The 24455-nt window shown below is 37.7% G+C and overlaps 1 long non-coding RNA gene across 1 annotated transcript in view; it reads left to right on the top strand.

The window, feature by feature from the left end:
- The window catches only part of LOC308068380, a 126798-nt gene that overhangs the window by 68883 nt on the left and 33460 nt on the right, over positions 1–24455 (top strand). The window contains exon 2 of the long non-coding RNA XR_013929946.1: positions 9940–24455. This exon is cut by the window's right edge and continues 33460 nt beyond it. This is a non-coding gene — a long non-coding RNA (uncharacterized lncRNA). The remainder of the gene's footprint in view (positions 1–9939) is intronic.

The following is a 24455-nucleotide window of genomic DNA, read 5'->3' as shown; positions in this document are numbered from 1 at the left end:
TGGGCAAGAAGAGAGTGTCTGGGGCCTGGGGGAGAATAGTCAAGCAGGTTGGGCAGTAAGGACCTGCTCAGCTCCCTCCAGCCAAAGAGAGGTTGAATAAACCCACCTGGAAATAGAATGGGATTCATCTCTAAGTCCCAAGTAAGAAAAAGGGTGATTAAGGTGATGGCATCTGTACCAAAAATCCTTAGAAGACACATTAGCAATTTCTGCTGGAATAGTATTTTCATTCTATCCTAGGATACCTTTAATTATCGATGTGTTTTTTTAATGACCTCCATAGATGATATTCCAAAATGACAACTTTTCAATCACAGCACGTGCATAGCAGTGCATCTTAGTTACCAGGTGTCCAGACTTTTTCAGGAAAAAAAGTAAAGCATTATATTCCACAATATATAGCTGACAAGTACTTCAGTTGATAAGAATAATGTTGGGGTTTATTCCTCTTAAAGAGGAATTCTGTGTTCTCGGTAATTAGGTAATGGTGCCTGCAAGCCACAACTGCTTGTCAGCATCCCACCCTCCCACTTTCAGCTCTGCCTGACTTCTCCTTTCTACTCTCTTTTGTTTTATTGTAGTTTAGGTTTTATTTTCCCATATCCGTACTGTAGGAGGAAAATCCCTCAAGGACATTTTTTTCAGAAAATTCTCTAATGCACAGCACAATGATATCTCAAATACCCTAATGTATATGTGTTTTCCCCACCCCCACCCCAAGGGTTCTTGTGCAGGAATATTTATTGTTGCTTAAAATAGTAAGCATTTCCCTCCCTCAAATATTTAATCAAAAAGTTGAATTTCTACAGAGAAACACAAATATTACAACAATGAATACTGATCATTTTCCTCATTTCTTTTCAGCTATGGGATAGCTTCAGAGTTCAGAACCTTTCTAATGTATAAAACATAGGTGGACATACTGATATGATTATAGTAAACATTTTATAATAAGAGTAAGTAGTGTCAATAAGGATTTCACAGGGAAAGATGACTTTGCTGCCAGACAGGGTGTTGAGAAAGGCCTCTGGATGGTTATCTACAGCTTGATTGGAAGTTCTGTTGTTTGAAGACCAGGCTTCAGGTGTGCACACTGAATGAAAGTTAGCAGGTGCTGAAGCCACAGTCATTAGCCCATCACCAATGTCTTTGGATGGAGAAAGGTCTGTCTTCCCCTAAGCTTTTTTTCCATTACAAAATTCAAAGGGAGAAGCTTCATCCACACACAGAAAAGGGTAATTTTATTTTTTTTATTATTGTTATATTGTTTCGCAAACTCAGTATCTTTTTTCCAGCTCTAATTGACGCTATATTTATGCTGTGGAGTGGAGGATTTTATATTTTGGGGCAGTCAGTAGCCTATCAAAAGCATGAAATTGCTGTTTTAAAATGGCATTAAGAAAACCCTTTTCATCTTGATAGTTCCTTTAAAACATTAGGCTTTTAAAGTTCCTTTTTCAAGCATGGATAATCTGTCTGCATTTTAGCACCAAGGCTTCTCCATCCTGGTCTTTTGGAGGCAAAATGAAGTGTGTTTGAATAAAAAAAAGAAGCTGTCCTTTGGCACTTAAGTTTTAACACTGGCAGCTGCTGGCAGGTATTAGGGCATTAGGTGTCCTAGAATAAATCCCAGGGAGATGCTAGTAGACAGAGGAAGAGGTCACAGGTAGATGATAAAGCAACGGTGGCGCACTGAGCAATTGAAAACATGCCCCACCAGCTGCTCGGGCATTGCCGCCTCCTGCATTCCGTGTCTGAGTATGCGGGGTGTGTGTACGTGTCTAGCTACACAGTGCCGGGGCACAGCAGCTGCCCCCGGGCCGGCAGCCAGCCCCGGTGGCCCAGGAGGCCGGTGGCGCCCTGGGGGGCATGAGGAGGAGCGTGGCCAGCAGGCGCAGGGAGGTGACCCTGCCCCTCGGCTCTGCCCTGGGGAGGCCGCCCCGGGAGTGCTGTGCCCAGCGCTGGGCTCCCCAGTTCCAGAGATGGGGAGCTGCTGGGGAGGGCCCGGCGGGGGCTGCGCAGGGGGTGAGGGGCCTGGGCACCTCCCGGGGGAGGGCAGGCTGGGACACCTGCGGCTGCTCAGCCCGGGGAAGGGAGGGCTGAGAGGGCTCTGAGCGATGGCTGCAAACAGCTTCAGGGCCAGCGCCAGGAGGACGGGGCCAGGCTCTGCCAGCGGTGCCCAGCGACAGGACAAGGGGCAACGGGCACAAACCACAACACAAGAAGTCTCTTCCGAATATGAGGAAGAACTTCATTACTGTGAGGGTGGCAGAGCGCTGGGACAGGCTGCCCAGAGGGGCTGGGGGGTCTCCTTCTCTGGAGACGTTCAGAACTCACTTATACGTGACTGTGCAACCTGCCCTGGGTGACCCTGCTTTAGCAGGGGGTTGGACTGGATGACCTCCAGAGGTCCCACCCAATCCCGACCATTTTGTGACTCTGTAAAAATAAACTACTTTATAAAGGATGATCTAATTATACAAAAAACAAATTAAAAGTTATTCTAATTATTATTGGATAACATTTGTATTTCTCTGTGATATTAGCAGATGAATCTATCATCTAGTATATCTTTAGAAATAATGAAACTTATTTCTTCAGATTCCTTCCTTATCATTTATACTAAAGATTATTTTCACAAAATTTCTCAGGTAACTTAACTCTGTAAGCAATTGTCCTGTGTTAACATATTGGGTTTGCATGGCAAGGTCGTAGTAGCAGACGGGAGATAGGGGTGGCTTCTGCAAAAAAATGCCAGAAGCTTCCCCTGTATCTGATAGAACCCAATGTTAGCTGGCTCCAAGGTGAACCCACCACTGGACAAGAGTAATAATAATAAATTAAATTAATTTTTCCCAAGTCTAGTCCGTTCTGCCTGTGCAGTAACTGGTGGGCGCTCTCCCTGCCCTTACCCCGGCCCACGAGTGTCCCGGCTCAGGAGGGCAGGGACAGGTGGCTCTGGTGGGCACCTGGTGTCCGGCCAGGGCCAACCCACCAGATAATCCCTGTACATATATCAATTTCTGCAGTATCATCCCTACAGCAATTGCATTTACTCTTAATAGGAATTTCTTTGTTATTTTAAATTTGGAAGACCGTTCAGGTCAGCTTGCACAAATGTGTCTGGATGACTAAAATCTCATTGTCTTTAATCATATTGACTTTTTTTTTCCCCTTCCTTTTTCTTCCTTCTGTGAAGAAATACTATTAGACACTAACATTATAATGTGTGTCTCATGATTCCACTTTTCTTCCCATAGTTTTAGGAGCTGTCTTTTCATGACAGCACATTTCAGCATTTGACCTATTAACCCATCTGGTTAGGAAAAAAAAAGCACCCCTGTGGAATAACTTCTAATACAAGACCTTTGTGTGGATTTTTAAACTAGTCTCTGGTTTTCTTCTCTATGCACTAGCTACCTGTAACATTTTTAATAGGGACAATAGAGAAGGTTAATAATTCATAACATTTCATTTTATACATAGATTTGAAAAGTTCCTCTGTTTGAAAATCATTATTTTTTCCAATGAATCTTGATTTTGTTGTAATAAAATTAAATATCCCATGACCAATCTGCAGACTTAAATAAAATGTATTTTCATGTGACCCACACAAAAAATTAGCCCACCTTTAATTTGTGTTTTTGAAATACGTGAGTCATCCAATCAAAGAACACAAGCAATATAGCACAACCTACATAAATAATGTAATAGGAACTGCAGGTTTAATAATAAAAATCAGTTCAAAGTAGTTATTTGTGAATAATAATCACTGGATACTTTTGCTAACAAAATGTGTTCTTAAGTGTTTGTAATAAGTGAAGTGTTTGATCAACAAGGCTTTTTATTTTGTAATTGTGAATACATAATCTCTTTACTCAGTGAAGTCAATATTATTATGTTTTTAATTTTGAAATAGATAATCTCAGTTAATCACATAGAAGTAGTAAATTTGAGGATTTTTAAATTGGTCTGTATCTGACACTTTTGGCAAAGGAGGAAAAATACCCCAAACCTTTTACCATAAACACTACCAGCTTTCAAGCAAAACTGATTTAGCTCTTTCCCGTCATGGCATTTATTTCTTTTTAAAATTGAGTTCTGCCTCTTTCAAAAATCTATACCCACTTTCTATTACTGATGAACTGGCATCGGTGTGGACAAAAGCATAAAGTAGAGTTTTGTGGTGGCAGATTCCCTCCCCACGTGTGACCGCAGCCATCGGCTGTTTTTATGCTGCTTCTGCACAAAACAAGAAGCCCAAGCACTCGCTCTGTCTGCAAAGTTTGTAGTGCTCTCTCTGCCACAAAAAAAATGGGAGAAATCATCTCATCTCCATTTCCAAGAGCTGCTAATTACATACAGCATATTAAATCAAGTCCACTTGGGGAAAGACTTCCTTAATTAATTAATTTAATTAGCAATAAGGCAGAAGAGGGAGATAGGGTTATCAGGAGATAATCATACCTTTGGGACACTGGATTGCGTAGACAAGTTTTGCTTTATCTTTTTTATGATTGTGGTTTACCACTTTTATGTTGTTTTAATAAGTAACCTATAGGTCCTATTGAACAGTTTTACATTTGGTAGTGGGCTTACTCCTAAAACCTCCTTTAGAACAAAGCGATTATAATCAGAAATTAAATGAGTGACTTGTAGTCTGTTTGAGCATCATAATTGGGGGAAATCATGTAGTATTATGTGACCTCCTATAAGCTATACTGCTGGAGAAGAGTCCCAGATGGATACCAGGAAAAAAAATACTGAGAAAATACCCCTCCGTTTTGGCATTTTTCCTGCAACACATTACTTTTACTGGCAATGTCTGAAGAAAATGACTTTAAATAGTTTTTGACAACTCTTCAATTAGATGACCACGTTTCTTCTGAGTTTGCAAAACAAAGGAAATCCTTGCTCAGTAATGCTGGCCTGACATGGTTGGGTTTTTTTTTAGCTAGACACAGTCTGTAACCAGATTTGCACACTTTGGTAGACCGTAACTTTTCCAGAATCTGAGTCGATTGAGGCAAAGCCAGGAAGGCAATACACCTCTGCATTGCCTGCGCAAATCCCAGGTCTGCATCAGTTTACTCTGCAGCATGGTGCATGTGTCTACTGAACTAGGCATGGCTATAGAGTGCCTTAAAAACTGCCTGGTATAATTTCCCCACAGAATGGTTAACCTTTTAGATCAGGTGCTCAAGCATTACCAAAGCTAAGGAACTGATGTAGAAAGCATGTCTCTTAAGAAAATCTTGCAGTAACTGAGCATTTAACATGCAGAAAGGATGTATCTGGCTGTGCTCAAAATCAGTCAGTTTTGGTTTACTTTAGGTTTTGCTTAACTGAAAGATATTTCATTTATAGGTTGAGTAGTCTATGTGAGATAAAGTCTCCAATCACCATTTAAATATTTCATATTCACGGAAATTAAGTCAAAAATATTGAATATAGAATTTTTCTTGTCCACCTCGTTCAGCACTCACCCTAAACTGAAATTGTTTCTGTACTATCTTTCTATACTTTCTAATGTAACCGAATATCCAAAGTTTTGCCCTACAGTGGAGTGATAGCACTGGATCTCACATCCACTGCAGCGCAGACTGTGAAACTCTCGCTACCGCTACAACCAACCACCTAGAACGCTATTTGCTTCCTCCCTGGCTGGTTCACTTACTTTCCTCTCCCTCTGCTTTTTGCTCTGACAAAGTGCCTTCCCTCTTCCATTACCGTAGCCTTATTGTTGTAACAATAACAGAGATTATGTCTACTAGCGAAGAGGTACATGACCTCCTCCGCCTATGCTCCCGGCAACTTCTGTGTGAGCCGGCTCCCATGCGGCAGCAGCGCGGTTGTGCGAGCAGGGTGGTATGCCTGAGCTAATAAATTCTGCCTCTTATCCTTCTGTTCTTCTCTCTTCCTCCAGCTTCCTTTGTAAATCTTTCAGGCTGTGTGATTTTGAAGACCCAATGCTAACACCTGATCTTTGTTATGCTTCTGGAGAAATTCAACTTCTTCAAGCCCCAGCTGCTTTCTGAGAGGCTAGAGAAATCGGATTTCATCTCAGACTCACCTCCACCCTTTTGTTCTCACCAAGCCAAGGTGTAAAGAAGTGCTGTGAGCCTTTAACGATCCATTTATTCAGGGATAGTCATGTTGATGTCAGTCCCTCGCCTCTTTAGCACAAGGAGCATGAAGCAAACAAAGTGAAAGACAGTCATAAAACAGAGTATAGGGAAAATAAAGCAAACTGGAACTCATGAACCGTATAAACAGAGATCACCTAAATCAACAAGATGCCAGCAGAGTAATCCTCCTTGTGTGCTTTAATTAAATCGAGTGATCCTCAAAAGTGACATCGCCTTAACAAAAAGTAAGAGTTACTGCTGGTCATTTAATAGTCCAGCTCTCATATTGTCGGTTAAAGGATTTAGGAGTCTTTCACGTCATGCCTTTGGATTTGATGAGTTGGATTGACTCTGCTCTGTCCTATTTGCTCTGCTGGGCTGAACAAAAGCAAGCAAGCAACATAAGGCAAATCAACTCATAACATTGAGATCTACTTTATTCCTAAAGCATAACGTTCTCTCATTATTGAGTTTCAAAGGAGACTCGATACTGCACGTCCCATAGGAAGAGATAAGGCATCTCTTGAAGATGTCTGACTTCAGCAGATACAGTACTAAAAGATTACTGTAATTTTGAAAACTGGCATGACTTCTTGCTCCAAGTAAAACATTTATGTAGCTCTCCTTTTCTCTTACTTTTATTTCAAGTGCCCTAGATGATGGCTGAATGCATGCCTACAAGACTGCAGAGAGGCAGAAGGTTCTGAAAATGACATCCAGGCACCATGAAATTACAGTCTTCAGAGCATATCACTAAGAAGCTAATTCCATATAATTTCTAACTCTAGTTACAATTTTGGTCATGACAAAGAGGTGTCAGAATTTTAATGCCCATTACATTTTGTGATTTATGCTATTTTGCTATAGTATTTTGACCTTTTAAATATGCTGTATTTTGGTTGGATGGTCATTCCACCCTCCTTGCTAAGAGCAAATTTTCAAGGAATGCAAGTGACAAGGAAGAAGTTGCAATGAAGTATTTCCAAATGGATAACTTTATGTGGGAAGGTGGGGGAAGGAAGGTAAAGATTCAGCAGAGCAGGAATGAAAGTTAAAAAAAAAAAGCAGTTGCTTTAAAGCTGAAAGTTTCAGCTAAAATAGAAAGGCAGATTTGTTTATCCTATTGGACATTACTTTTCAGTTTTAAATAACTTGCACAGTAGGTTCAAGCTGAAATAAAATCAGCAGTGGATTTCCAGCTATGTCATATTAACACCTGATTTGTAATCACCCTGTTAGTCCTATTATATTTGGTTCAGTTATATTGGTGCCATCACACTCTTAAGTGTTTCCTTTAAGTGGTATTCTTAGCTGCAGACTTCTGAGGTCCTGCTGCTGTGTCCTTATATGGGAACTGTTTTCTGCTCTTGGCAAGATCCCCGTTGAGCTCTTGGGTGGGATAATGCAATGTTTGGCACAGAAGTGGTGCAGACAAGGAGGGGAGCACGATAAAACTCTTGATTTATCTATCTCGGCCTCTGAATAGAGCCAGTTCTTGACACAGGCCTGTTCTGTAATGACCCTGGCAGAACATTTCCTTGGGATTCCTGGAAAAAATTGTTTCTTTGCATACTGTTTACACAAAAGTGTGGCAGCTACCTTGTCTATGTTCAACAGCCATCAAAATTTTAGCCTAACTTCAGCTGAGGGCAGACACAACAGCACTAGGATATTTTAGCAGATACACAAGAAGGGTAGCAATAGCTCCAAAAGTAGGATGTCTCAAGATGGTACTCCTTAAGGGCAAATGCATTTCATTCATCCTATTTGCCAGGCTTTTGCTGCCTATCAAACACTTTGACTGAGATCCTCAGCTGCTGTATTGAAGCCCAGCTCAACAGAGTTTGGTTGGACATGGGCCCATTGAGAACATGGCTCTTCTGCTGAGTATCACAGGCCCACCAGGAATCCAGCCCAAGTGTAAACGCACATCTTGCTGCGTGGATACCTACAGGGCTCCATGACACGCTGTTTTGCAGTGCTGGGACTCTTCGCAGAGGCTGTCTGGAGGCATGCTGTGTAGCTGTCGTATCTGCTAAGATGAGAAAGCAGGGTGCGGATAATAGTGCACACGTACTAATTGCACCACAGTTATTAGTTGCCAAATGTTGGCAAGCTCCTCCAAACTGCTGTTTAACATGCTGTAGCTCTGTGCCTCCCTGCAACAGCATTTTCCTACACCTAAATCAGATACGGTCCATGCTGGTCTGGTAGGTTGGAAGAGCTCTTGAGAGGACACAGACTAGGGTTGGGAGTGATGGGGAGGACTGGGTCAGCACCATTTTAATCCATGTTATACTTATGAAAGATTAAGTACCTGCTTAAGTGCCCTTGTCTTAGATGTGTCTGCCTAACTGCTCTTTAGTTAGGACTTGCATCGCTGTGCACATGCCTCATGTTTATAAACTGGAAATACTAATACTAGACTGAGACTTGTATAATACAGTACAACCTGTTTGACAGAGTAGGTAAAGCATATTTACTGGGTTTTAAGGTATTGTGAATACACAAGGTAAGTCAATATTAATTTCTTTAAAGGGAGGGAAAATATCCCATTGATGCTTTGCAATTTTTAAACTAATTGTTGAATTTTTCTCAGACTGCTTTGTCCAGTTCTGGTTCTAGTTCTAGTTGCCTTGTAAATTCCTTAGACAGATATTCAGAAAGCAAAAGTACTTTTTTTCTATTAATTTCCATAGGCTCTTCCTTGTGAGAGGGGGGGAAAAAGGGGTAGTTCAGAACTTCACTGTTGCATATTTGGTGCTGTTCATCTTTCTTAACAAGACGATCTATTTGAATATGAATTCATGTTGTAAAATTAACGCATTAAAGGTCTGCATCAATCATATTGAAAAGCTAGCAAAAATGAAATATAACATTCATTTTATCCAAGTTTATAAAGAAAAATGTCTTCCAAGAGGCAGCAGATTACATTTTTATATAAACAAAAGTCCAGACTTAAGTGAATTACCAAGGTATTTGAGAGATTGACTATCAGAAAATTTTAGATACTTAATGAATTCCTAGTAGCATAATCCCCTAAATGCCTTCCGTTACAGTTATCTGAAAATATTTCGTAACTTTTCAAGTTACTTGTAGGAAATCTATTATCCACCTGTGATTTAATACTAGTTTGAAAAAGAAGCAATGCAGCATGAAAAAAATTTTAGACAGTAATTTCCCTTATCAAAATTAATTTTCTCTGAAAATTATTTTAAGTACTTTTATCTGAAGTGAAATCTTAAGACAAGCTTTTTGAACCTGCTACAAAATGTAATTTAGGTCAGTTCCCTGATTTAGTTTATTAAATGATATTCCTATCATTTTGTCAGCCAGCCTATTTTGTGCTTTGTGGGCAGAGAATAACTTATTGGGTGAAGCCTGCAAAGCTGTGTAAAAAGAGGATTTTGAATCATTATAGCAGTACGCGATGTTTGCATATGGACATAAAACATAGGATATGAGAAGTTGCAGTTTTTTTGTTTGTGTGTTTTGAACAGATATTTGAGTTTATTTTTGCCCATGCACTTAGTGCATCTTCTGGCATCTGACACACCTGACAGGCTGATACAGTTGGGAGTTATGCAGGTGCTTGGAGTTCCTGGGAGTCACATAGATGCATTTGATTCCATTATGCAGTGCATCTTAAGGATGGTGCGATTATTTGAAGTTTATCTAAAGCTGGAATGGAAATAAAAAGATTAATGTTTCAGGTCTCTATGAATGTTTCAGATGTACTGTTTATGAAGCCTTGTATAAAGAAGAATGTTGCATTTTTCTAGGTTAGTTTCATCCTTGGTATGCCCCACAGATACAAACCTGGAGCCCCAGAGGGTGATGTTGCCAGCACTTTTCAGCCTCTGAACCAGCCACCTGACTGGATGCTTCCTCAAGCAGAAAAGGGGAGGAAATTAAAATCCAGTTTCCATCTTGAATCCAGGACTGGTCTGTAGGTAATATAGTGTTGTAGGACTCACCTTTGACACAATTTTTCCTTCCTAGTGATTACTCCACTCAGCATGTCGCTTTTTCTGAATGCTACTCCGAGGTTTCTAAATCTTGCCCAGGGCTGTGATCAGAGACCAAGTATTTTATTCAAGTCTCTGGATTCTGCTTTGGTAGGACAGATTACTGTTATATTGGTTTCACAAAACTCAGCCTCACATTGTCCAAAAATCTTTGCCAGACTAACTCATTGGTCACCTACACCCAAAAGTATGATGGTGTTCAGAGAGTATTTATTTGTTTGTATGAATTATGACAAAAAAGCCTGCACAATTTAAAAGGTACTGAAGCCTTTTATTTTTTCAAGAACTTAATGAGAAAAATGCATTGCAAAGCACAAATATTAACCTTTCCAGTTTTCCATGACTTTCAGTTATCTCTAGCTGTGACAGTAGAAACTGAGTTTCTGTACTAGTTTTTTTGTGAGGAAATGTGATCTGGAACAGCAACATCAAAGTGTTACTTAAGAGCATGAAGAGAAACTCCATGTTTTGGACAATGCAAATGCTTTGCTCTGCAGAAAAGAGGATGCAAAACACAGTTGGTCTTTGACTTCTCCGAAGAAAATTCTGCAACTACAAACAGTTGCCAGCAAGTCTGACTTGTGCTGGTTTCTTTGTCAATGTTTTTCTGTGGCTTTCTAAAAGTCGTGCATGGCAGTGTGCTCACCAACTCTTGTGCTGGATGAGACTGAAGAGATTGGAAAAGAATTTCAAGTTACAAGATATTAAGTATTTTTGATCTTTAAGAATTGCATACTGAAATGATTTGTAATTTAGCAGCTTTCATTCAACTGACAAATGCAGGAAAAATGCAGTAATTGAGTAAGGCAGCCGTGTTTACTTCACACTAAAAATGAAACTTCCTTTATTGTAAGAAAATCTGTGATGAAGTTTGAATGGATATTTTGATTGCAACTATCATTCTTGAGTCTCACAGCTTTCTGAAACTTTTATTGCCACCCTGGAAGACATTACATTTAAAACTTTAGGAAAATTGTTTCAGGTAATTTTTTGAAAGTATGCTGACAAATACATTTTTTGAACATCTGAATTAAAAAGCGTAAGAGTTTTCGCATGTTTTCTTCAGGAATGTTTAATAACAGTTACTTTGGCTTAATGAGTTCTTGCATAAGTCTCCCTCTTTTTAAGAAAGGCTTTGTTGGTCACGTTACTGAATATTTTGAGCAAAGACAGAACACCTGTCATAGATGTCTAGATGTGTGATTTATGTGTGTCTGTTTGCAGGAAGCTGTAAACAGTTCAAAACTCTGAGTTAAAATGAAAACATGTAATTGTTATTATATTATAACATTCCTGATTCCGTGGACATTAAGGCTTCTCCCTCCAGATGCCAGTGTCAGCAGAATTAGGACAAACTTCACAAATGTGCCTGTAAAGAAGGCAAAACGACTTGCTTCCTACTTGAAATTAGTTTAGATTTTAAACTTCAATGGTATCTTGACGTTTTTCTTTTTTCCCTCTGGAAACAGTGATATGCCCCTATGTGAAAGATAAGGAAAGATTTGCTGCTGTTCTAGGTATTTTGCACCACCTGTCGTTAATAAACAGACTAGCAGTCTGTAAGCACTTTCCTTCTTCAAACAGTAGAAGGCAAGAGATACTGCCTAAATTTATTATTTTTTTTTTAAATAGAGGTTTATCTGTAATTTGCTTTATTTTATGCTAATAAAAGTGGCTGTCATTAATTACCATTTTAATCACTACAGGTATTTCTGGTAATTGCATGTTTTCAATGCTGTCATATTCTCTTAGAGGAAAGACACTAATTAATAAATATTCAGTCTTCTGAATTCATTTCCATCATAAAAGCATCAGTGCTTAAGTTATTTACAGTGAGAGTAATATAATTACAGATGCTACTCATAAAACATAAATACCAGAAATATTTATTATTAGCAGTGTACTTATGCCTTCATAGTCAAACTTTGGATCTGGGAAGTAACACTGAATATGGGAAAGCAGGAAACCAATAAAAACAAAATTCAGAAAATGGAGAAATTTAAAATAGTAGGCTTTGGATTCCCCTAGAAATATACATAAATTGGGTAAACCATCCTAAATCTCTAGAAATACCATCCCTTTGAGGATTCCATCTGACAAACTGTGGCCTTGTGACCTGAAGATGATTGTAAAAGTCGTACCCACTCTGCATACTAAAACCTGCCTCAGGGGGTCCCGGCATAATCTAGCCTCTCCTTCGTTTGAGAGGAAAGATCAAGTGCATCATAGATATACTAGATATTTCCTACCAATTCAACAAACTACCCAGGGCTGCCTGAGAACCTTAAAAAGGTCTTTCTGTCTGATAAATTAAACCAGAGTCCTTCAATGTACACCAGCTGTGATTTAATACTCCAAGAGTTATGTAATTTTATTCTAAGAAAAATCACATGCCTGCAAGCCTTGGAATAGGTTAAATCTTAGCAGCATTAGAAGAAAGTACTGGAGGTCAGGAATGGCTGAACTGAAACAGGGACCAAAATGAGCTCCCTGTGGCAAATTTGTGGTCTAGTACCGCAAGTAGGACTCCATTGCCTGTTTCGGTTCTGCACTAATAATCAGAGACAGTAGTAACAGCAAAATATGTGAGCCTTACCCATTAGAAATTGACATCTGTGTAGAAAATGTCTTCTCAAGAAGCAGGGGGACATTACTTCCGATGGTCTTGCCTGGAGAAGAGGTGTCCATCCCTTCTCCACAGCCCCTGTTACTTACCGAGGTCCTCTCGCGCTGCTGAGCCATCCGAGCTGGTGCCAAGGAAAATGTGCAGTCTTGCAATGACCGTACCCAGCAGGACGGTGAGGCTTGTCATCTTCCTGTTTTTCTGAGCATGAATCCAAACATGTAGGAAGGCTTTGGTTTTCAGTGCCACCCCCTATTACTTCTTATTAGTGTGCACAACTATGTGCACATGCTCGCACATACCTGTACCTGCAAGGTCAAGCCAAGGTAAAGAGGCTTTAGCGCTAAAGGAAATCAGTGTACGCTCAAAAGCTGTAGGAACATTTTCTCCAAGGCTGTAATCATAAGACCAAGTGTGTTTATAACTGTGATGAAAAGGGACTTCATCTTACTGAACAGAGTTCACAGCTCAAGCTTTTGAAGTCGCAAGGGAATGACTCTTCTCTGAGCCAAAGGAGCTAATTATTAAACATTCATATTGCTGCCTTCTCACAAACAGAATTTCTGATGGCTCAGATTGCTGGTTAACGCACAGTAGCGAGGGGACTGGTTTCAACACATCTGTTTGTTTCTTCAAAACCCAAGTCTTGAAACAAAGTGCCTGTGAATTCTCCATCAGGTCAGAAGGCAGTGTGAGATTTGGGAGATGAAATAGCTTTAGCACAAGGCCTGGCTTGGATGGAATCTAGCAGGAAAGGGTGGAGACTCAGGTAAAAGAGATGTGGGAGGGAAGGAATCAGATAGAGCCAGAGTTTTACAAGCCAGCTCATTCCCTTTTGACACTTATGTAGTCACCAATTTAAACCTGATGTTTCACTTGCTTCTGACCAAGTGAACGGGTGCTGGCTTGCAAATAAAAAGTTACTAATAGTTCTAAGACTTTATTGATGCTAGAATAATCAAGATGACCATGAATATTTAGAATCTTCACAGTTTTGCTATTTTTTTTACTATAAAACTACTTTTTATGCATATCTGAAATGAATATGGTTTTCCTACTTAACCTTCTTCAGTCATGAGGGGTTTTTTCCTCTTTGAATAATTGGTATGGGTTAACACACATTAATTGAATAAATATTTTATATTTATATCTATTTTAAACAGGACAGCATAGGAAAATGCTGGATAGAAAAAACGTAATGGAGAAATATTTGCTGATAGTTCGGTGTTTGCTATTTTGTGAAGGAAAAGTACAGATTCCATTGAAACATCAGAGTGGGTAAGCAAGTTAATAATAGTGAAACCTTAAACTTTTTTGTAATGTTACTCCCTGCTATGCAAGTGTGGAAATTTGGATGTGGCTGCTCAGAGCTTGCAAAATGATGTGTAGTATTGATACAGTACCTGTGCTTGACTCTATACACTGATACTATCAACAAAGGAAATCGAAAGATGTCTCTAAATGAACAAAGAGGTGCTGGGTTTAAATTCACAAGGGGAGTTATGCAGAGAAGAGATGGAGATAGGAGCTGAAAATTAAAAAGGAAGTAAGATTTGCAAAGCCAGTCATAAGACTTCTCTTTCCTGTCTGCTTTATAAATTTCTGAAATATAGTACAAATTTATTAGACAAGTGCACATTTTGACCTAGTTGGTCATTCTCCCACGGAGCCAGAATATTTTGCTTATCATTCCTTATGTCAGACTTCTGGCTACAGCTATATATATGAATGTTACTTATTCCTTTAGAAAAAATGCAAATAGCTATTTTTTTCAGAAAGAGTAAATATATAAATAAATAGTTTGCTGCAGTTCAGTATAAAGTATAGTTTAAATTAATCTTTAAAAAGTAAAACGCTCTCTGTTATTGTAGGTAACAGCTTGTCTGAACTGTCCAGAATGACTAATGAATGAGATAACAGAAATGCCTATCACTCCTTCATTGTGCTCAGAATAAAAGGGTTTTTTTTCCCCCCGAAGCCCCACAATAGCACCATCTTTGATTTGAATATTAATGTTTCACTCTGGAATTATTCATTTAAATATAAATTTTCTTCATTTGATATTATAAGAGACTTCACAGAGAAAAATGATGGAGTACAAAACATAATGAGCAGCATCAGCCTAATAAATTATGTAGTAAGACATCAGAAAAAGTAAATACGTTTACTCTTCATTTCATTTTTATGCCACATTTACCCATGTGAAACTGAAAATAGCTATATTACATGCTGGTCTTATTTATCTGTAGGTTATGAAATTATAGATAAGCTACCTCATACTTAAGCCTCTTGTCTGGATGCGACAGAACAATTCTGCCCACATATATGCTATAATTAATTTATTTTCTGTAGCAAACATCCACAACAAGTAATATGGAGATCTAGGAGTTTAATGAAGGTTGTAGGGCACTGTGAAAGACTAATGGAAGACAGATTGATAAAAAGGGTGTTGAGAAGCTGATATCCATGAGTTTTAAGAGTTGTTTTTGATTATCAGGAGGTGAGTTCTTGAAGAGGTAGCATATAGTGGTTACTTCCACACAGTTGTTTTTGTACTTTGTTTTTATGGCCTCATGGGGGATGTATTAATCATGTTCCAAAAGTGCTCATTTTTTAGGGCATTATTTGCTTTCAAATCTGTGTCACAAAAACTATTCCCCCCCCCCCCCCCCCTTTTTACACATAGCACATAAGATTTTCTTAAGAAAGCCACAAAATTTCCTATATATATATATATATATATATATATATTATTTTTTTAACTAGATATTTTGTGATTTGGTTTACAAAGAAATATTCTGTTGTAGTTTCAGAATGTTATAAAGGATTAGATCAAGTAAAAAGCTAACATTCTTAAGAATGCCTTGAATAATTATCCAGAAGCCATCAGGAGTTTGGAAATGTTAGCAGAAAAAACCCAGGCAAACCTCTCTTTGGCATTTTTCCTGCTGCCTCCCTGGAGATAATTGATATGTGATGATTTATTGAAAATTTACAATTTTTCTAGAGGATTCATGTTGGCAATACACATTGAGATCTGTTAGATGTTACATTTATGAGTGCAAAACATACTGTTTATAGGATGGCTGATGACTAGAAGATCAGTGTAAGAGAACCTGGGAGTAAAGTGCTTCTTTTAAAGTGATGTTTCACATGGTAATTCTCTTCCATTTAAAAATTGTTTCTGTACCTAAGATAGATGACAGCAGTCATTTCTCAATCCTACTAGCCCTCTTAACCTTATTGTTAAATTTGAGTAATAATAATAAATGCCTATCAGACCAAGTACAAGTCTAGATATGACATGGGCTGTGTGTGAAAAAGCAGTCTTTCATCATTATTATACATGGAAGTTCATATCATGTTTGTGTAAAGATATTATACCCATTTTTTCATTCCATTATACAGGTTCAAATGCCTAATCCTATGCCTAATCCTAAATCTGGAGGTATGCGGGACTAAAATGCTGCTCTCAATGATTCCTCCTGAGAATTAAGAGCTTGTGGTCATTTTGCATGAGATGCTGCTTCAGTAATATTTCTAGGTTCAAAAAATTCCAAATATTTTGGGCTTCATTGACTATGTTAATTGATTATACGTAAAAATAAGGTGCATTAATTGTGTGTAGAAATACGAGGTCTAGTCATGTATTATTAAGAGTAGAAATACAAGGTTTAGTCATGTTTGCATTAAAGTTGTCAGTAAATTATATTTCATATTACCTAGAGCAGACCAAACCAAAGAGAATTCAAACTTGCTCTTGTCCTCTCATGGGCAGTGCTGGAGCGCTCCTGCTTGCTGTCATCTCAAATTCTGCATCCTACCCCTTAGGGAAAAAGCAGTAAGAGGTAGCCAGCATAATCTTTTTTTTAAAAAAAAATATTTTTTCTTCACTAGGAAATACCATAACTGAATAGTTCAGGCAGTTTTAAGTACCTTCCCAGTCCAGCATCTTAAAAAAGCCTGTGTGCTGAGAAAAAAATGCTGGTGGATACAGTCACATTTAAATGATATACCTAAAAATCCCCAGAGGGGAGGGGTACACAAACGAGACTTCTTTCTCTCTAGCATAATTAAATTCTTCCCTTTTTTTGACAGTGAATATAATCTTTTATTGTTGGCAATTCCTGGCTTTATGAGTTAGTGTACTATTATAATTCATGCATATGCATTTACAAAAATGACTGACTGACTGGTTTCCTGGGACTTTTACCAGCTTTGGGGTCTGAGCATCAATGAATGTAAAAAGCAAACAAAAACCAAGATAATAATAATTTCCATAAGACTGCTCAAAGATAGTAAGCCATGTATTAACGTGCTGAAAAATGATTTAGGACAGATCATAAATGCCTCTATTTTAATTCTTTTGCAAAAAAGAACTTTTGCAAAATGAACAAATTTATCTAAGTTGATGGATAATATTTCATAAAATCACCAGTTCTCCTTGCCAGAGGATACAAGCCAAATTTTTTTAACTGAAATGTTGTGCAATAATAAGACTGTAGAAGGAAATTAGTTCTATGTTAGTGTATGTGGGCTAAAGTTAGAAGAAATATTTAAGACCATGCTAGGAATAAAAATCCAGAATGAAGAAACAACCAGAGGATGCAGTTACAGCAGCACCAGACAAACTGAAATGCTCTGAGGGTTAAGGGCCTTAATCCTTCTGAAGTCAAGAACACCACTTTCCTGATTCCAGGTAAGGTAACGCTGTTTATGCCAGGCTACATCTGGCCCTACATGGGTGTGCTGGCGAAGGAGAGTGGAAGAGGCAGGGCAATATGCAATGGGAGGCGCAGCTTTTGAAGTCACTGTTACTAGAAAAGGAGATGCAAGACCCTTGGTGGAAAAAAAAAAATCACATTAACAATCCAGACCATCAGTGTTTGGTCAAGGGGTAAATAACTGCTTAGTTATTACAAGCAGTAAGGTCAGTGTTTTTCAGCTTAAACCAAATGAAGCTGCAATTTTTTTTGAAGGGTTGTAGAAGGGTTGACATTTTATTTGTTATTTGAGAAAACATTTTCAGACATTTAAATAGATACAGAACTAATTTTATGTGATTTAAAATATATTTTTCAACTCTAGATCACAGCTGAAATGGGTAATTCAGCTGAAGTATATATCACACATGCCGATTGTAGTAACTACCAAGCTCAGACTGTTATTTCATAGTATTATCCTATTAAAAAATGTAGTCCAGCTCAGGTAACACAACCAAGGAGGACACAGGGGCTGAATCTGACTCCTACTCCTGATACTAGGCAAACTGTTCTGCAGTGTTGTTGGCATTTAGGTAAGTCAGGTTTGGTATAAAGTCATATTTTGGCCTTAATTTATAGTTTTCTTCCACTGTGTTGACATTCTGAACTTTTTAAGACCTGTCATACTTTATGTAACAAAATGTTTCATTCTAAGAGCTAATTGATCAATGTAAAAAAGACATGAATAATTTTTTTTTTAATATTTGGGGGGTTTTGCTAACATGTAAAAGGCAAATGGTGCCACAACATGCTAAGCTGTAGCATTGAAAGTTGTTCAGGACCAAGAGGGAGGCTAATCTGAGGCATCTGTGAGGCTGGCTGTTTTGATAGACGGATTTTAATAGGATATTTATACAGTCGTTGTGCCCCGACAGGACTTCAACAAAATTTTTGTCACACACCTTCGTTTTGGAAATGAGAAGATAAATGTGTACTAATTGGTATCAGTACATAATAATGTATCTTAAGTTTCACCATGTGTATTTCCATGAAAATGTAAATTAGATATTTTCATTTATGAATTGCATGTTTTATGACTCTTCCTTTGGTGCTTTCCATCTGTTGGTTATCTTACTCTGAAGAAACTACAAATGGAAGAGACAGAAAATCCTTAATGAGTTTCTATTTGCTAAAATTACATTGATTTGAATGATGAAGAATATTGACTTTCCTTCTGAGTGAAAGCTTTGACTTTTCATAAGAACTTGTTATGTGATTGGTCGAGGCAAAAGGGAGAAGTCTTATCTAGTTTCAATCTAATAGAAAAGACAAGGGGTTAAAATAACACTACTCACCTTCCAAAAATCACCATCTGTGATCTGTCTTTTTAGAATTCAGACTTTTCTTCAAAGCATTTCTTCTTTGTCTGTAAGGTTTCATGAGAAGGAAAATTGAAAAATAAAATGTCCTCATCTTCTTGTTTTTTCTCTTTATTTCCTTCATTTCCTTTTAGGGATACTCAGTAATTCCTACTGCATTCCGGTTTTCACCCATTTAGTAACAGAAGTGATTTAATTACTCCAGCAATTTCTTGCTCTTATACATTTCAGTTTTCCTGGATATGTTAAATCCTGAACTATATCTTAGAGATTAAAAGCATATATTTAAATTTTATTGTGATATTTTGTATTACACATTGATAGCAACTCGACTAGATTGCTTTATTCATTCTTACATTTATTTCTTTTAGTAATCTTGCCAGCCAGTCAGTCTATCACTGCAAGAAGCAATTTTTCCACCTCTTCCCTTGTTTCTTTCTGGAAATTCCTATTTTCTTTCTCTTCCTTGGTCATACTTATAATGCTATGATTTTACCAGGCAGTTTCATTCCAAGATGGAAGTTGATCCCGTCAGTGTTTGCATTCTTCTGGGAAAAGCGCCTCTTGATGTGTCTTACATCGCGTGCTTGAGAAAGTTAATGCTGGAGGTATGAGAATATGCCCAGTAACTGTTGTTTAGGGAGAATCTCCCTGAAGTGTCTTCTTGGGAAAACCTATCTAAATGAAATCTCGGTCCAGACTGAATCATTTCTATCTGACTTTCTGCATTACAGCATTTTAGAAGCAATCTCCAGTAGTTCTATGACTTGTTTACATTAGAGTGGAGTTATTTTTCCCCTCAACATCTAGCCACGAAACTAAGGGTTTTAAAAAGACTCTTGTTAGTAGGATGAAGGGCTACACAATGAAAATAATGGCTTTATGAAAACAATTTACCCTACATAAAGAACATGTAAACAGATGAACAAAACCTGTCCCAACTGGAATGATCTAGAACTTACTTTATATAAGTTTTGTAATATTATTCTTTTCACCTTCCAAGTCATTTGGATTTTTGAAAGTACTTATTGTTAGTATAATGCTAACTTTTAAAAATCAAAATTATTTCTGTGCCAAAGCCACAAGCTTGCCAATGATTTCTGAATCGAGTCCAAGAGTTAATCCTAACTTTAATATTTCTAATTAATTAATCTTGGCTATAACAATTGTAACTTGCAAAGGATGAGATTGCTGTGCAGTTCATCTGCATGTAAATAAACCCATTTTTACATCAGAAGTACACTTAAAACTTGTGTCTAAAAATTACTAATGCTTTAAATTGTGTCTAAATAGAAATCATTCTAAAAGAACCATTTAATTCTCTAAGTAAACTTAAATCCCAAACCATGTTTAAGAGGAAGAAAGACCTCAGAACTGTTACCATTTTACAAAACCCCATTTTAAGCCATTTTTGGCTTTTGAGTCAAAACAGAACGTGCACTGGATACAAAATGCAATGGAGCTCTACTAACTGAAAAACGCTATTTACCTTTCTGTGCTACAGCAGTAAAGCCAAGCTGGTGATGAACTGGCAAGGTTCGTCCACAAAAAGACAAGTTGCTTTTCTGTAGCAGTGAATGCGAAACAACCACAGAGACAGAGAGTACTCGTCGGTGCCTCCTCTCATAGCTTCAACAGCTTGCATACTCCCTAGCTCTTATTTGCTTTCCATAGGCATGTCACAAGGACATGCGGGAGAGTGTCAGACAGTCCTGCAGATATCGGAAATGACTTTTTACCAAGCTTATGGAAGCTGTAGTCTTTGGTCATGTAGAGCCTGGGGTCAGAAGTAAGTTTGATGGGTAGAAGGACATGATTTTATCAAGTGACTCTCCCCATGCAATGACATTTGACTAAGATCACCTAAGTTCATTGGAACAAATCAAAATGTATTTCAACTTTTTATAGTGTGAATGCTACTACTGCAATAAATAACATCAATTTTAAATTATTATTTTGCTAGAAATCTCTGATTTTTTTTTTCAAAGTTTTAAAATGCATACATTCCCTTTACAGAGTAAGTTTATGTATTTTTATATTGGTCAGAAGCCAAACCAAATTTTAAAATGTCAAAGGCCGTCAATGACGGAACTTGCGGGGCTTCACCATTCATACGTAAGTCTAGAAAAGAGATGCAGGCACGCTTTAGAGCAATGAGAAAATAAAAATAAACAAGGTTTGTCAAAGGCATGGATGATTACTCTAAAACTAAGTGTTAAAATGAGTTGTTTATTTAAAAAACAAATAAAATGGAAGCAATCCTTGTGAATTACAGCTGAACACTGGAGGAATTGTTGCATTATAAAGATATTCTAAACACAATTTACAGTGCAATGCAATCAATTGAATCTGTTTATTGACTTTAGTGGATATTGGATAGAGCTTTTTCTCAATAAAGTAGCAGAAATTTGTAATGACTGGTAAGAGCCAAAATAGCAAATCATTACAATAAAACTGTTTAAAAAAAAAAAAAAAAAAAGAGTCATTGCAGATTTATTCAGATTCTTTATGAGTAACTGAAATTTTCTTCAGTGACTATCTGATAAATGTATAAAACCATTAAGCTAATAAAATTCCTACATAATAAATGCAGAATAATAATTACAGCCAGATGCATTAAATTAATTAAATCTCTTCTGAATCAATTTATGTTATAATGACTGTAGTCATGTGATTAGGGTCTCTTAAAACAATATTTTATCAACTATCTGCAGCAGAGCCAGGCAAGTGTTTCATCTTTAATTTTATTCTGAAAAGTTATGACAAAGAGGATTTCTTCACATGGTTGGTTTATTTTCCATGCTTTGAATCAGGTCTTCTTCTGTACATTTTTTACTGCCACATTTTCCCAAGTACCTTCTGTCCTGGAGTGCCTGAATACAGAGGCAGTGGAGATGTGAGATATACTGGATAATGCTGTGTCATGTCACTGTGGGCTTTCTGTGTGACAGAAGATCTTTAAAATCTTTTAAAGGGCATGCTGGCCCAAAAAGAAGTTAATGGCAAATCCCCCCCTGGATTCCAACAGGGCCAAAAAACAGCTTAGCAATTTTTTCTGCCGGGTAGGAGTCTTCCATATCACCCATGACTGATGGCAAAGGAACTCAGTTTTGGCTGAGAGTCTGGCCCCATGTTTGTATTAATTCAGCATCACTTTAATCTATTTTTAGGAAATTAATTGTTTTATTAGTTAATACCTTCCTTAACCTTTTGCAGTGAAGTGATTGTAGGGTAGGTAACTAGACAGGCATACAGCAGAGGAGCTCTTCAGAAGTGTAATATTGGTAAGCATTCTTTGTCTGGGATTTTTTGGTTCAATAGCATCCGGAATTTCACTTTTTGGGTTATGCAGAGCCTTGGTTTCGCTCTTGTGATTGTTCAGAAATGTTTGTTTCTCTGTGTACTTTGTATAGTGTACCCATGCACTTGCACAAATGAATATATCAGGATATAGAATGAAAGGATTTTTTTTTAGCCAGGTAAAAGAAGGCAAATTATATACTTCAGGAGATCAACTTCTTATAGAAGCATGTAATTAAGCTAATGTTTCATGATCAGCTTATATCGTCAGGCCTTATGTAACGTAGTACACCGTGCCGCTATCATTCGAAGCATGGCAAAACTGATCATTTGCTGCAGCAAATACCTCCTTTTTTCTAGCGCAGAAGAGCACAGGGATGCAGGACGCTCTGAAAGACCTAGTCTCATCTGCTGCAGGTCCTCCCCATATTCTTTCCTTCTTATGTGTCACCACATACTTTAGTAAAATGTATTATCTTGCCTACGGACCAATTGCTAAAATTCATTATGGACCAATGTATGCTCCTGGCATGTACAGACCAACAGAAGTGCCTCCTTGCCTCCCCTCTGAATGTGTCCTTACTGCAGAGACGGCCTCCCTGCACTTTTGTGCTGCCAGGTCCGCATAGTAGTGGTAATCAGTTACAGTACATTTCATAAAGGTGTCACTTAATTGTGATATTTGATCAATATTTGTTCTGGAATCCACTTTATTCCTGCGTCTGCTGGGAGATGTTCAGCAACATCAATGTTGAGTTTCCAGTCTCATGTTAAATGTATTGAGCCCTTTCCAATCAGGGAATCTTCAGGGATTCTTAAAGCTGTAAAATCAAGGCAAATTTCTAAGCAAGGGATTTTCAAAAATAGTACATACGTATATCAATATGCACTTAGAATATATTGGCTGGAAGAATTGCACTCAATAGTCTTTTTGCAGACTGTCTGAAGAAAGGGAGTTTTATTTAGCAAAAGCTCTAGAAATGCTTAACTGAGCCCTGCTTGCCAAGCCTTTTTATCCACTCAAGTAGAGCAATTGAGCACAAGTAGAAATTCCAAGGCTCTTACAAGAGAAAGGACAACAGAGGCAGCAAGAGATCATATGTGGAGAGCTGACGTGGTATTCTTTAATATACACAAGAGAGATGTATGACTGTTTTGAGAGACCTTTCTGTAAATCTCTGTTTGTTTGTCATGAAGGAAAAAGAAATGTCAAATGATGTCCACAGCAGGTAGGAGCAAATCTGATAACAAGAAACACAGATATAAAAATTGCATGGCTTCTGTTGAATTTCTACTCACATGATATTAAAAGTAATTTACTCACATTTTTCATTACATAATGATAATGATTTTATCTGTAGACCATAATTAATACATGATGGGAAGATTCCTGTGGTTAAAATGCATTATAAGCTATCACAGATGGAAACAAACACAGCATGAGTTTTACTTTTGGGTTTGGGGTTTTTTTTTAGTTGTTTTTTTCCAAGTCCAAGGAGAGATTCTGTTTTTTAGCTACATTTTCTCAGTGTTTCAAAATTGCCATAGCTGGTAATATTGCAGTGAGAATAAGCATTTTTCATAAACACAAAGCATATGACTTTGATGAGAGAGTAAACTTTGCATTTGTAGAGTCAGAGTCCTTTTTAACAAGCTACTGTAAACAGAGGAATATGCATGCAGAAGCAGAGGCATACTTTATTTTTATCACTTTATAAAAGCATAATTAGAATAAAATGCCATTCTTCTTGCACTAACAGATACACTGTATTAAGTAAGTGTTATCTCTCACTGTCATCTCATGAAGGAGTTGCATGCATACTTTAAAAGTACTGGTTCCTGAGGAAATTTTTATTTGCTACTAGCATTTGATTTATTTAACGTATATGATCATGTGGTTATTTGAAAGTAATATTTTAATTTAGTATCCTTTGCTTATCATTTGGTAAAAGTACCTTGACTGGCTATCTCTTTATGACTGAGTCAGGCAGGTTACCTTTTGCTCTTCTTCATTTCTTAGTGCCGCACATGGATTTCTGTCAGTATGTTTGCTTCTCACTATACCGACTGTCAGAAATAATCAGCTCACTGTCTCACATTTATTCAGGTGCAAATAGAAGCTGCACTTTGCCATATGAATACCAAGGGATGAATCTAAAGAGTCTTAGACCTTTTAAGTAAAGTAGTATAAACAGAACAAGATGCATGCAGATGCAAAAGCAAATGTTGTGTTCAAGCCAAACCTAAATAAATTCTGGTTCATTAATTCACAGTCTTAGTAGATGTTCCTGTAA

The sequence above is a fragment of the Falco punctatus genome (genome assembly GCF_963210335.1).
Source record: "Falco punctatus genome assembly, chromosome: 1".
NCBI classification, from domain to species: domain Eukaryota; kingdom Metazoa; phylum Chordata; class Aves; order Falconiformes; family Falconidae; genus Falco; species Falco punctatus.
Note: the sequence above shows the minus strand (reverse complement) of the source record. Positions and strands in the feature narration are given on the sequence as shown.